Source organism: Triticum aestivum, chromosome 2D (genome assembly GCF_018294505.1).
Source record: "Triticum aestivum cultivar Chinese Spring chromosome 2D, IWGSC CS RefSeq v2.1, whole genome shotgun sequence".
Taxonomy (NCBI): domain Eukaryota; kingdom Viridiplantae; phylum Streptophyta; class Magnoliopsida; order Poales; family Poaceae; genus Triticum; species Triticum aestivum.
Genome location: NC_057799.1, coordinates 655725188 through 655738742, shown reverse-complemented (window position 1 = coordinate 655738742; position 13555 = coordinate 655725188).

The following is a 13555-nucleotide window of genomic DNA, read 5'->3' as shown; positions in this document are numbered from 1 at the left end:
ATCCAGGGGTGGATCACTGGACAGCGGTCAAGAACATCCTGAATACCTGAAAAGGACTAAGGATATGTTTCTCGTTTATGGAGGTGACAAAGAGCTCATCGTAAATGGTTACGTTGATGCAAGCTTTGACACTGATCCGGACGATTCTAAATCGCAAACCGGATACTTGTTTATATTGAACGGTGGAGCTATCAGTTGGAGCAGTTCTAAACAAAGCGTCGTGGCGGGATTTACATGTGAAGCGGAGTACGTAGCTACTTCGGAAGCAGCAAATGAAGGAGTCTGTATGAAGGAGTTCGTATCCGATCTAGGTGTCATACCTAGTGCATCGGGTCCAATGAATTTTTTGTGCCAATACTGGTGCAATTGCCTTGGCAAAGGAATCCAGATTTCACAAGAGAACCAAGCACATCAAGAGACGCTTCAACTCCATCCGGGATCAAGTCCAAGTGGGAGACATAGAGATTTGCAAGATACATACGGATCTGAATGTTGCAGACCCGTTGACTAAGCCTCTTCCAAGAGCAAAACATTATCAGCACCAAGGCTCCATGGGTGTTAGAATCATTACTGTGTAATCTAGATTATTGGCTCTAGTGCAAGTGGGAGACTGAAGGAAATATGCCCTAGAGGCAATAATAAAGTTATTATTTATTTCCTTATATCATGACAAATGTTTATTATTCATGCTAGAATTGTATTAACCGGAAACATAATACATATGTGAATACATAGACAAACAGAGTGTCACTAGTATGCCTCTACTTGACTAGCTCGTTGATCAAAGATGGTTATGTTTCCTAGCCATAGACATGAGTTGTCATTTGATTAACAGAATCACATCATTAGGAGAATGATGTGATTGACTTGACCCATTCCGTTAGCTTAGCACTTGATCGTTTAGTATGTTGCTATTGCTTTCTTCATGACTTATACATGTTCCTATGACTATGAGATTATGCAACTCCCGTTTACCGGAGGAACACTTTGTGTGCTACCAAACGTCACAACGTAACTGGGTGATTATAAAGGTGCTCTACAGGTGTCTCCGAAGGTACTTGTTGAGTTGGCGTATTTTGAGATTAGGATTTGTCACTCCGATTGTCGGAGAGGCATCTCTAGGCCCACTCGGTATGCACATCACTATAAGCCTTGCAAGCATTGTAACTAATGAGTTAGTTGCGGGATGATGTATTATAGAATGAGTAAAGAGACTTGCCGGAAACGAGATTGAACTAGGTATTGAGATACCGACGATCGAATCTCGGGCAAGTAACATACCGATGGCAAAGGGAACAACGTATGTTGTTATGCGGTTTGACCGATAAAGATCTTCGTAGAATATGTAGGAGCCAATATGGGCATCCAGGTTCCGCTATTGGTTATTGACCAGAGAGGTGTCTCGGTCATGTCTACATAGTTCTCGAACCCGTAGGGTCCACACGCTTAACGTTCGTTGACGATATAGTATTATATGAGTTATGTATGTTGGTGACCGAATGTTGTTCGGAATCCCGGATGAGATCACGGACATGACGAGGAACTCCGAAATGGTCCGGAGATAAAGTTTGATTTATGGGATAATAGTGTTTGGTCTCCGGAAGGGTTCCGGAATTCACCGAAAGGGGTTCCGGATGTTTCCCAAAATGTTTGGGTACGAGAACACTTTATTTGGGCCAAAGGGGAAAGCCCACAAGGTTTTTGGACAGCGCAAAAGGAAGTTTTGCGGAGTCCAGGGGCCAGACGCCAGGGTCCCTGGCGTCCGGGTCCAGATGCCGGGAACCCTGGCGTCTGGCCCTGGGGTCCGAGAAGGACCCTTGCCTTTCGGGTGAAACCGACTTTGTGGAGGCTTTTACTCCAAGTTTCGACCCCAAGGCTCAACATATAAATAGAGGGGTAGGGCTAGCACCCAAGACACATCAAGAAACACCAAGCCGTGTGCCGGCAACCCCGTCCCCTCTAGTTTATCCTCCGTCGTAGTTTTCGTAGTGCTTAGGCGAAGCCCTACGAAGATTGTTCTTCACCAACACCGACACCACGCCGTCGTGCTGCCGGAACACATCTACTACTTCGCCCCTCTTGCTGGATCGAGAAGGCGAGGATGTCATCGAGCTGAACGTGTGCTGAACGTGGAGGTGCCGTACATTCGGTACTTGATCGGGACGGATCATGAAGGTGTACGACTACATCAACCGCGTTGATTAAACGCTTCCGCTTACGGTCTACGAGGGTACGTAGGCAACACTCTCCCCTCTTGTTGCTATGCATCACCATGATCTTGCGTGTGCGTAGGATTTTTTTTTGAAATTACTACGTTCCCCAACAATCCCATCTGGAGGCCTTCTGCGGTAATCTGCTAGAGGGGGAATCGATCACAGAGGGGCTCTACATCAACCTTACTGCCCTTCCGATGATGCGTGAGTAGTCCAACATAGACCTACGGGTACATAGGTAGTAGCTAGATGGCTTCTTCTCTCTTTTTGATCTTCAATACAATGTTCTCCTTGATGTTCTTGGAGATCTATCAGATGTAATCTCTTTTTGCGGTGTGTTTGTTGGGATCCGATGAATTGTGAGTTTATGATCAGATTATCTATGAAAGTATTTGAGTTTTTGCTGGTCTCTTTTATGCATGATTATTATGGCCTCGTATTTCTTCTCTGATCTATTGTTTTGGTTTGGCCAACTAGATTGTTTTTTCTTACAATGGGAAGAGGTGCTTTGTAGTGGGTTCGATCTTGCGGCGCTCAATCCCAGTGACAGAAAGGGACATGACACGTATGTATCATTGCTAGTAAGGATAAAAAGATGGGATCTATTCATTGGGTTTATTAATTCGTGAGTTTGTCTTGTCTACATCATGTTATCGTTCTTAAAGCATTACTCCATCTTTATGATCTTAATACACTAGATGCATGCCGGATAGCCCATCAATGTGTGGAGTAATAGTAGTAGATGCAGGCAGGAGTTGGTCTACTAATCTTGGACGTGATGCCTATATACATGATCATTGCCTTAGATATCATCATGATTATTTGCTTTTCTATCAATTGCCCAACAGTAATTTGTTTACCCACCATATGCTATTTTCTATGAGAGAAGCCTCTACTCATACCTATGGCCCCCGGATCTACCTAAATCAAATTACTAAAACCCGAAAAACCTTGCTGCAATTTTCTTTTACTTATTTTATTTTGTATTTTTGTTTCAATCTATCAAACTATCAAATACAATTTAATCTTGCAATTTACCGCTGAGAGATTGACAACCTCTCGTTTGCGTTGCTTGCAAGGATTTGTTGTTTGTGTGCAGGTACTTTTAGCGAGGTGTTGCATGATTCTCCTACTAGTTTGATAACCTTGGTTTCATAACTGAGGGAAATACTTATCTCTACTGTGCTGCATCATCCCTTCCTCTTTGGGGAAATACCAACGCAAGTTACAAGTAGCATCATTTCTTCTGTGATCTATTGTTTTGGTTTGGCCAACATCTTGGTGGCATAGGCCGCCTGCGTGATCGTCGTGCAACCATGCTCCTGGTTTACCTCCAGCCCGAGGTAGTACCGGAGCAGCCCGAGGTCGCTCATTCTGAAGAGATGTTGCATCTCTCCCTTGAAGCGTTGTACCTAGTCGAGCTTCACCACGGCAATGACCAGGTCCTCGACGTAGATGCCAACGATGAGCAGCATATTCGCGGTGCCACATGAGTACACGCCATCCTCAGAAGCGTTGCATGAGAACCCAAGTGATGCGAGGCTTGCATCCAACTTGGCGTTCCATGCCCTTGGGGCTTGTTGGAGACCGTACAGGGCCTTGTGTAGCCTGTACATGCCCTGTTTGTGGTTCCAACAATGAATAATGGAGGCTGGGAGACATACACCTACTCGTCAAGGTCCCTGTTAAGGGACACCGAATTGACGTCCATGTGTTGCACCTCCCACCCACGGTGAGCCACCACAACAACACTACAAAAAAAAGACACATCCGTGACATTTTGGGCCGAACGATTTTTTTTCTGTCATACATATGACACTTCTATGACGATAATTATGACAAAACCCGGTATCATCATATATGTGGTGGGCTCCTACTTCTATGACAAAAAATCATGACAGAAAATGGGCTTTTCGTCCTGGGTGGGCCGGAGACGCAGCTGCATGACATTCTTTGGGCCGTCCATGATGGAAAAAACCGTGGTAGAAGTGAGGGGGAGAAAAATTCGGGGAGTTCCCGGTTACGGTGGGAGGTCGGGGGCCAAGCGATGCGTGTTTCTCCCGTACACGTACGCGCGTGCGTGCGAGGTGTTGGCTCTAACTGAACCCGAGCGAGGCGTTGGGCTCTAACTGAACCCGAGCGATTGCACTACAGGCTACGCGTTACTGAACCCGAGCGATCGATCGATGGTTGTTAACTTAACCCGATCGAGCGATTCCTTCGCTACTGCTGCTAACTGAAGCCGATCGATTGGATGAACAGTGAGCGTTGCGGGGGGGGGGGGGTTGGATGAACTGTGAGCGGTGGCGTTGCCTCTGGATGAACAGGACCCCGTGGTGTGGAGGGCTGGATGAACTGTAGACGGTGGAGGGGTGCCCGTGGAGGGGTGGTTCAACAGGACCCCGTGGTGTGGAGGGCTGGATGAAAAGTAGATCGTGGAGGGGTGCCCGTGGAGGGGTGGTTGAACAGTAGCCGGTGGAGTAGCGCGCGGTGGAGGCTAGATGAACAGGAGCCCGTGGAGGCTGGAGCAGGTCGACGGTAGCCCGTGGAGGCTGGAGGAGGTCGACGGTGGAGATGAACAGTATCCCGTGGAGTCCTGTTTTGCGGTACGCCACACCCCTCCTGATGAACAGGACCCCCGTTTAGACCGTAGGAGGTCTGTTTCATCCGTTTTGCGGTATGCCACACCCCTCCCGATCAACAGGACCCCCGTTTCGACCGTAGGAGGTCCGTTTCGTCCGTTTTGCGGTACGCCACACCCCTCCCGATCAACAGGACCCCCGTTTCGATCGTAGGAGGTCCGTTTCCTCCGTTTTGCGGTATGCCACACCCCTCCCGATCAACAGGACCCCCGTTTCGACCGTAGGAGGTCCGTTTCCTCCATTTTGCGGTACGCCACACCCCTCCCGATCAACAGGACCCCGTTCCGAACGTAGGAGGTCTGTTTCCTCCGTTTTGTGGTACGCCAGGCCTCGTTTCCATCGCCTGTTCCGTCCAAGCCCTCCCGATGAACACGACCACGCATTCCGTTCCGACCCAGCCGGTTGGCTCCCACGCGTTTCGTTGCCTCCCGATGAATACGACGCATTCCGTTGCCTCCCCATGAACACGACGCATTCCGTTGCCTCCCCATGAACACGACGCATTCCGTTGCCTCCCCATGAACACGGCGCATTCCGTTGCCTCCCCATGAACACGACGACGACGCTGTTTCTCCGTTCTGACCCAGCCATGTACACGAGCCCTGGCCGTACATATGCGCGAGTAGGCGTTCGAGACCCCGCCCGTATGTACACATACGTGGCCGTATTTTCTTTCTTGCACCCTGGCCGCTGTACGTACGTGTACATGCTACGTGCGCACCTCTACTACGACACATGTGCGCCTCTACATCCACCAGTATATATGTACGTACACGTTCGCGACCAGAATGACAACGCTACGTACGCTTCGACCAGGTGGGTCCTGACTGTCAGGCACTTCCTTGCGTGCGAAGATGTAGCTGGTGGGTCCCAGCAGTCAGGGGGGCGAATCGTTTTTTTTGCCCGGACGCACTTCCTTGCGTGCGAAGATGTAGCTGGTGGGTCCCAGCAGTCAGGGGGCGAATCATTTTTTTTGCCCGGACGCACTTCCTTGCGTGCGAAGATGTAGCTGGTGGGTCCCAGCAGTCAGGGGGAAACGTTTTTTTCGCGAAATACGGTGGCCCGTCCGGTGGGTCCCCGCTGTCAGGTGGAGGAATCATTATTTTGCGCGTAATAAGGAGGCACTTCCTTGCTGCGGCCGTGGACCCAGCTGTCAGCCTCTCCACGTACAGTCCACGTCCGATGGAAGTCGTTCCTTGACCACGTTGACCACGCCGCGCCGAGAGCACCACGGCGGTGGACGACGGCGAGGACTAGGAAGGGGACGACTTAGAGCCGGGGAAGATGCAGCAGGGGATGCCCACGCGAAGAGGAGTACGAGGGTTCACTGGTTCGGCTGCGGTGTGAGGCTGCTGTCGCCGCAGAATAACAGGGGGTGTGGGTGAGTAGAGGGATGGCCTGGCCAGCGGTGGGAGTAGTAGGGGGCGGTGAGGCCTCCGCGGCATCACAGCCGGCCACGGGAGGCAGGAGCACGCGGCACGACCGGCGCTGGTTTGGGCGGCTGGAGCAAGAAGACCAGAGGTTGAAGAAGCACTATAGCCGTTGGATGAACATCGTACAGTAACAGGAGCTAGAATCGTTCATATTGACTAAGTTGACAAAGCCCTCCGTCCCCGTCAACTTGGTAGGCCCACAAGTCAGCCTCCCACTATGCTGGGTTCCAGCTGGCAGGGGGAGTATTCATTTTTTGTGCGTAATAAGGAGGCACTTCCTTGCGTGGGAAGATAGCTGGTGGGTCCAACATGTTAGCGGGGGGCACGTTATTTTCGCGAAATACAGAGGCCCTTCCGGTGGGTCCCAGATGTCAGGTGGAGGAATCATTATTTTGCGCGTAATAAGGAGGCATTTCCTTGTGTGCGGCCGTGGACCCAGCTGTCAGCCTCTCCACGCACAGTCTACTTCCGATGGTGTCGTTCGTTGACCACGTTGACCACGCCGCGCCGAGCGCATCCAAGGTGGTGGACGACGGCGAGGCCCCGGACAGCAACGAGCCGGAGATGGGAAGACGTGGGAGTAGAGTCGCAGACGGAGAGGTGTACGAGGGTTAACTGGTTCTAGTGCGGTGTGGTTCGGCAGTCGGTGGAGAAGAACAGGAGGTGTGGAGGGGTGGAGGGATGGCCTGGCCAACGGTGGAGTAGCGCTTCATAGCGAAGCATGCTAAGCAGAGCTGCTAGCAGCAGGAGGCGGGAGGTGGTCCCGGCGGCGCTGGAGGAAGAAGACGAGAGATTGAAGATGGATGCCGGTCGTTGGATGTAAATCCAACGGCTAACATGTCAGAATCATTTGTTGACTAAATTGACAACGACTTGCGTTGGCTTCGACCTATTGGCCCACATTTCAGCCTCCAAAAATGTGGCACGTATTCAACCCATTTTTTCAGAATTTACAGTCTTTTTTTTGCGCGGTAGAATTTACAGTCAATTTGATCTTTTTTTTGAATTACAGCCATTAGCTGGGCTGGGTGAACAAATAATGTAGCGTCCATGCGGCCCATTTATTTTATTTCCTAAAAAATTACAGGCCATTTGCACTTTCTCGAAATACACGATTTTGCTGGGCTGATTCTAATTATAATGTTGGGTTGGGCCAGCAATGTTATCAAAAAATAAAAAGGGGCTGAGCATTTTGTTATAAATATATTTAAATAATAAGTGATATTATTACATTCGTCCTTAAATCTTACCAAGCTTTTGTACACAATCACTAGGATTTTCGTGCCAAAACAATCCAGGATTTTATTTGTTAAGAAATTATTTTTATAAGTTAATAAGATGTGGGATATTGTTTTCTTACATATGTAAGTATCTGTTAAATATATGATGACAATAAAAATAATATATAATAACATATAAAATAATTTAAATATATATAATATAGTTAGAAGGGAAACATAAGTTGGACCTGGCGTTCCTATTCTTATATAGAAAAATAGAACAGACCTCTGCGTTTTCTTCAAAAAAATACATAAATTGGGCTGCCAAAAATAAAACCTCGGATGGGAGGTCCATAGGCCGGTCGATACATGACGGCCCTAAGAAAATACAAACAGGCCTATGGACCTCCCATCCGAGGTCGTGGGCTGCGCATGTTAAAAATGAAAGCCTAGACGGGGCAGCCCAAAACCACGTCCAACACTTGCCAAAACTTCGTCCCTCGTTTTCTCTGTGTTTCGCACACTCGACATTGTGTGGGCATTTTGACTGTGCATCATATGAAGATGTGCTATGCATGAATGTTGATCAGCATGATGTTAACTGGCTGGTAGTTCCATTTTCGACCATGAATAAAACTTCCAACATGATGTTAACCCTGTTTGAAAAGGCCGTGTTAATATAAATGCTCTGCCTCTGAAAGTTGCAGTTTCTTATCTGAAACTGAACTTGCAGTTTCTTATCTGAAACTGAAACTTGCAGTTTCTTCTCTGAGAATCACATTGTCTGCACTTTTATACTCCTATGAAACTACATTTTTTAAGTGCTAAAAATAGATCTCTAGAATTCATAAAATACTTCATATGCTCAATACTGCAAATCTGAAATTCAAAAGACATTCATATCTGAAAGTACTCTCAAAATACACAACACAAAACACAATTCACAACCTGCAAATACTGACAACCCTAAGCTCCTCCTGACAATTCACAACCTGCCCGACTATTGGGCTGGGGGGGCAGCCCCCTCCTATTCCTCGGCGGCAGACAGCCGCCCCGTGAGACGATGTGAACGGCGAGGGAGACGATGGCGGGGAAGCGTCGTCGGGCCAACTGCTTTTCTCCTCTTGCAGTTGGGTTCGGTCGACGAAGACTCCACCGGCTCGCTCTGGCAGGACACCCTCACAAACGGCACCCTGTAGATGCTCGATCCTTCATTCTCTGGTGGATGCTCCATCTGGGATCGATACTCCCACCACCGCTCCCTCACGATCGGATTCAGGGAATCTGTTTGCTCCATGGCCCAGAGGAGCAGCTCTATGTACTCCGGCGCGACTCCCTCCGGGAGTATCGCCGCCTTTTTGCTCTATTGCAGATATTTGGCCATGGATGTCGCCGTCGCCGCTAGTTGGTCCTTGTTGTCAAACTATCTCCAACATCCTAGCTAGCTTCACAGGGTCGCCGTCTGCGATCCTCACGTATCGGTTGTACTCCTCCATCGATCCACTTCTCCACAGCACCTTCACTCGCCGGCGGTGGTTTTTGAATGGAAGAGGAGAGGAGGAGCGCTGGTTTTGGATTAGAACGGGAGAGGAGCGATGCTGGTTTTGGACTGGAACAGGAGAGGAGGGGCGGTGGTTTTGAAATGGAAGAGGAGAGGAGCGGCGCTGCATTTAGATTGGAACAGGAGAGGAGCGGCGGTGGTTTAAGAGGAGAAGAGCGGAAGAGCGGCGCTGGTCTTAGAAGTATTTTTTTGTTGTTTTGCGTATTTTGGGTCAAAGTTTGACCACATACTGTATTTGACAAGCAAAATGTGAATGCATGTCACCAAAAATTGTATCGTTTGGTTCGTATCTGAATGTACTTTCAAATTATATTATTTTTGCAACATATAACATATATTTTATGTGCGAAAATCATGGTCAATTATGACCCAGAATAAAAGGGAGACTAGTTAATGTGGGGTCGCTTTCTTAATTGAAGGGTAAATTGATTTTGATTTTGATCCAGTCACAGCGCGCAGGCCCTCTCGTCCAATCCTAAATCGCTGCCGCACGCTCCTCTCCCTCTTCTCCATTGCAAAACCACCTCCTCTCCTCTCCATCATCTCCATTCCAAAACCACCGTCTCGCCTCTCCCTCTTCTGATCTTCTCCATTGCAAAACCACCTCCTCTCCTCTCCATCATCTCCATTCCAAAACCACTGTCTCGCCTCTCCCTCTTCTGATCTTCTCCATTGCAAAAACACCTCCTCTCCTCTCCATCATCTCCATTCCAAAACCACCGTCTCGCCTCTCCCTCTTCTCTATTGCAAGACCACCGTCTCCCCTCCCATCTTCCAAAGCTAGCACTAGACCACTCAGAAGGACATCTATGGAAAGGATGTAGCAGCGAATCAGGCAGATCGCCGGCGGCGACCAGGAAAAGTTAGCCAGGTTGAAGGAGATCCTTAGTTGGTTTGACAATGAGTGGGAGATTTTGAGGACGGTGCGGGCCATGTGGCAATGTATGCGAAAGAGCGAGACGGCGGCGATGAGGGCGGCGATGTACATGTACTCCTCGGCGGCAGTCATGCCGCAGTCCTCCGAGTTCATCGAGTATCTCCTCTGGGCGATGGAGCAGACAGATTCGCCCGAGGCGACAGTCAGGCAGAGGTGGTGGGCGTACAGGTCGAAGGTCGAGCACCAAGAGGATAACGAATCGATCGAGTATGGTGTGCCGTTTGTGAGGGTGCAGAGCCAGCCGGAGCCACAGGAGTAGTCGTTCTCCCACCGCAAGAGGAGGCCGGATGGCGCGACGTCGCTTCCCCGCCGTTCTCCACGGTTCCCTCGACGCTCGCCTCGTTTCAACGGCGGCGGTAGGGTTTAAGGTAAGCTTCGCACTAACCTAATCTTCCACCTGCTCATGCTTACAATCAGTGTGACAGCTAATGAAAATCATGCTTACAATCAGTCTCTGAGTACTACGCCAATCACCCTAAAATAGCTCTGGACCTTTGGGTCAAAGTTGTGACACAGTGTACAAATAAAGAAAAATAGATTGGTGCTTCTTTCAGAAAAGAGTACTCCCTAGAAACCTGCCAATATAAGCTATTTGGTTAGATGATTTGCTGCCGAGAAAGATCCGTCCACAGAGAGCGCCACACATCCCACTGGTGGTGGTGGATGCCAATGCGTGCATGCAACACGGTTGGTGTCGGTAATTTTTACTTGGCACACCTCGCACTCTGCATATATGCCGGTTCCATACGTACATTTGTGCAGTTCCACCAAAATGCAGCTGAATAACCCTGTTTGCACAGATAATGAAAAAGCATGATTACATTATAGTGGCACTAGTTGATGAAACACACAAAATAAATAGAAGAAAATATTGCGATAGTATATAGTATGCCATGCTGCGAGGGCGAGATGGGCCCCGCGACGCCTCATACAGTACGCCTCATACTGGACATCGTCCCAAGTCTCCCAGATACACCTTCTGCCAGTGATGAACATCAGTGTACAGTGGTAGTACAAGGAGGCGCCTTGAGACATTCAAATCTCTATTTTTGTACATATCAACTAAAATTAAGCACCCCAGTTTGCAGAAACGCTTAAACATTAACAGTGGGACTAGTTGATGAAACATTAACAAAGAGAAGCACTTTCTTTATCTACATTGGAAATGAAATGATAGAGATGACACTCGCTCTATTTTAACTTTATTATTACTTCATTTTATCAGTGACACTAGGGTCGAGCAGGTGGCAAACGAGGTGTACCGTGCATCGCAAGGATGGAGGCCGGGGGTGCTTAGACTGGGATGCTGAAGCTGGCTCTTTCAGTCACCAACATGGATGATTCAATTCATGGGACCTTTTGGTGCAGTTCACCTAAAATGAAGCAATGTCCCGTGAGCTAGCAACTTCTTCTTCAATTTTTTTTAAGAAAAGGGCTCCAGCTCTGGTTCCATTTCCATTAGAAAACGAAACCCACAGAGCTTCTTCTTCATTAGTTGCAATAAAATTGAGCAACATCAAGGTTGGTTGTGAAGCTCCTGCAATGCTCAACTATAATTTGGATATCATTTGTGCAGTTCAACTAAGATCGAGCATGAAATGTATATCTCTGTTTGCATAAAAAAGGTGGAAAGGAGGGTGACTAACAAGTGATGAAACATGCATCAAATGAAAAGAAGCATGTTCCTTATCTAAATGGCAATCCTACAAGGACAGTAGCAATTTCTAAAGCACTGGCATTGCTAGATATTAGTGTGGGCATTAGGATTAACTATGACAACCGTTAAATACGACATTACTTTGGGCACGGGAGAGTAGGCGGACCAGGACAGTTGCTTTTCTAATGAAAAGAACCAACTTATCTTAATGGGAAATTTTAGCAGGACATGTAAAGAAGTGCCATTGATTCATATTACTGGAGGCATTACATTGAAAACAACATTGGTTTAACGTGTCCTTACTTTTAACAGTGCGACTGCTACATTTTACCAGTGGCATTACATAAGAGTGGCTCGGGGCAACAAACATCAGAACAGGATATCTGGGTTGGTCCCATTTTTGTTCGGTATAGCCACCTTATACTGTGTGAGGCTAGCAAATCTAGTGCTGGACTTACTCTGTTGACTTGTCCCCCAGTCCCCACTTTCTTTCCTTTTTCAACCAATAGATCGGGTTTATATTGAGTTTGTACTGCGTTTCTGTCAGGACCCCTATTCTAAGTCACACCGATCTAGCCTGTAACACCTCATATCACTTTGCGGCCTCACGCACGATACTCCCACGGGCGTCGCCTTACCATGGCCCGGGACTGTTTGCGCCTTTTGGCTCACGTATATGATAGTGTCGCTAGCATCCATATGACAGAGAACCCGGGCCGACATGGCTAGTCGTGAACCCAAAGCGGCACTAACGTACCGGAACAGGCATACATGAATCAACATCGAACGTGTCGGTCAGCAGCGTGTGAATTCGGGCTGTAGCACTGGGCTAACAGGACTCCGGATGTCACCGCGTGACATTTCCCCGAAGGGACAGGCACAGGAATGAAGTGAAGCACATGCCGGCCAGTCAAGTGTCTGAAGCAGTAGTGCTGGGCTAGCAGGACTCCGGTGAACCGGGCTGTAGCGGACTACTATGGCTCATGGAAGCACTAGACTACATTTCCCCATAAGAGAGGCTGCCAAGGATAAACAACTAGATTGTCGGATCCCACACATACCAAGCATTTCAATCATACACACAATATGCTCGATATGTGTAAATACAACATGGAATCACAACAAAACTCTAGAACTCAAAGTACTTTATTTAAAGGTTCCGGAGAGCCATACATAACATGTTCATACAGATAGGGGTCACATGACCCGACACTCAAGTCTTACAAACATACAAGCACATGCGGAAGCAAACTTGTCTGAGTACAGACACTAGAAAGAAAGAAGGCTTGACGAAGCCTGTCTATCTACATAGGCCCTTCACAAGCTCAGATCACCACCTGGGTGGCAAGTCACTCGTCAACGTCGAGATCTACATAGAACCCATCGGAGGGGGCGGTGTTGTCGTCTGAAAACAGTAATTAAAGCAACATGAGTACAAGGTACTCAGCAAGTCTTACAACAGATCCTACTATACATGCACATTCTCAAGAAGGTAGTGGAGTTATTGCAGCAAGCCAGCTTTGACTCTTGGCTAAGCTATCCTATGAGACACCACTTGTAAAATAGTTTTCGCACACGAGTCCACTAAACACCATCTCAATACTCCACCGTGGATCCTCCCTCGTCAACCTACGAGAGGGCCATCCGCGGTACTCACACTTATCTTGAGTCTTTTAGTAGTAACCATTAACTTTTCTATGAACTGCATAAGCGACCAAGTAGTCCTTTACCGCGGACGCGGCTGTCCGAATAGTTTTATACCATGCCGGGGTGTACTTCGTCACACACGCTCCCACCACTTACCGCTGTTTACACGACATGTACTCGGCAACCTTCAAGCGGAAGCCCAACGTGGGTGTTGGCCACAACCTACCTAAACACTCAAGTCTCTA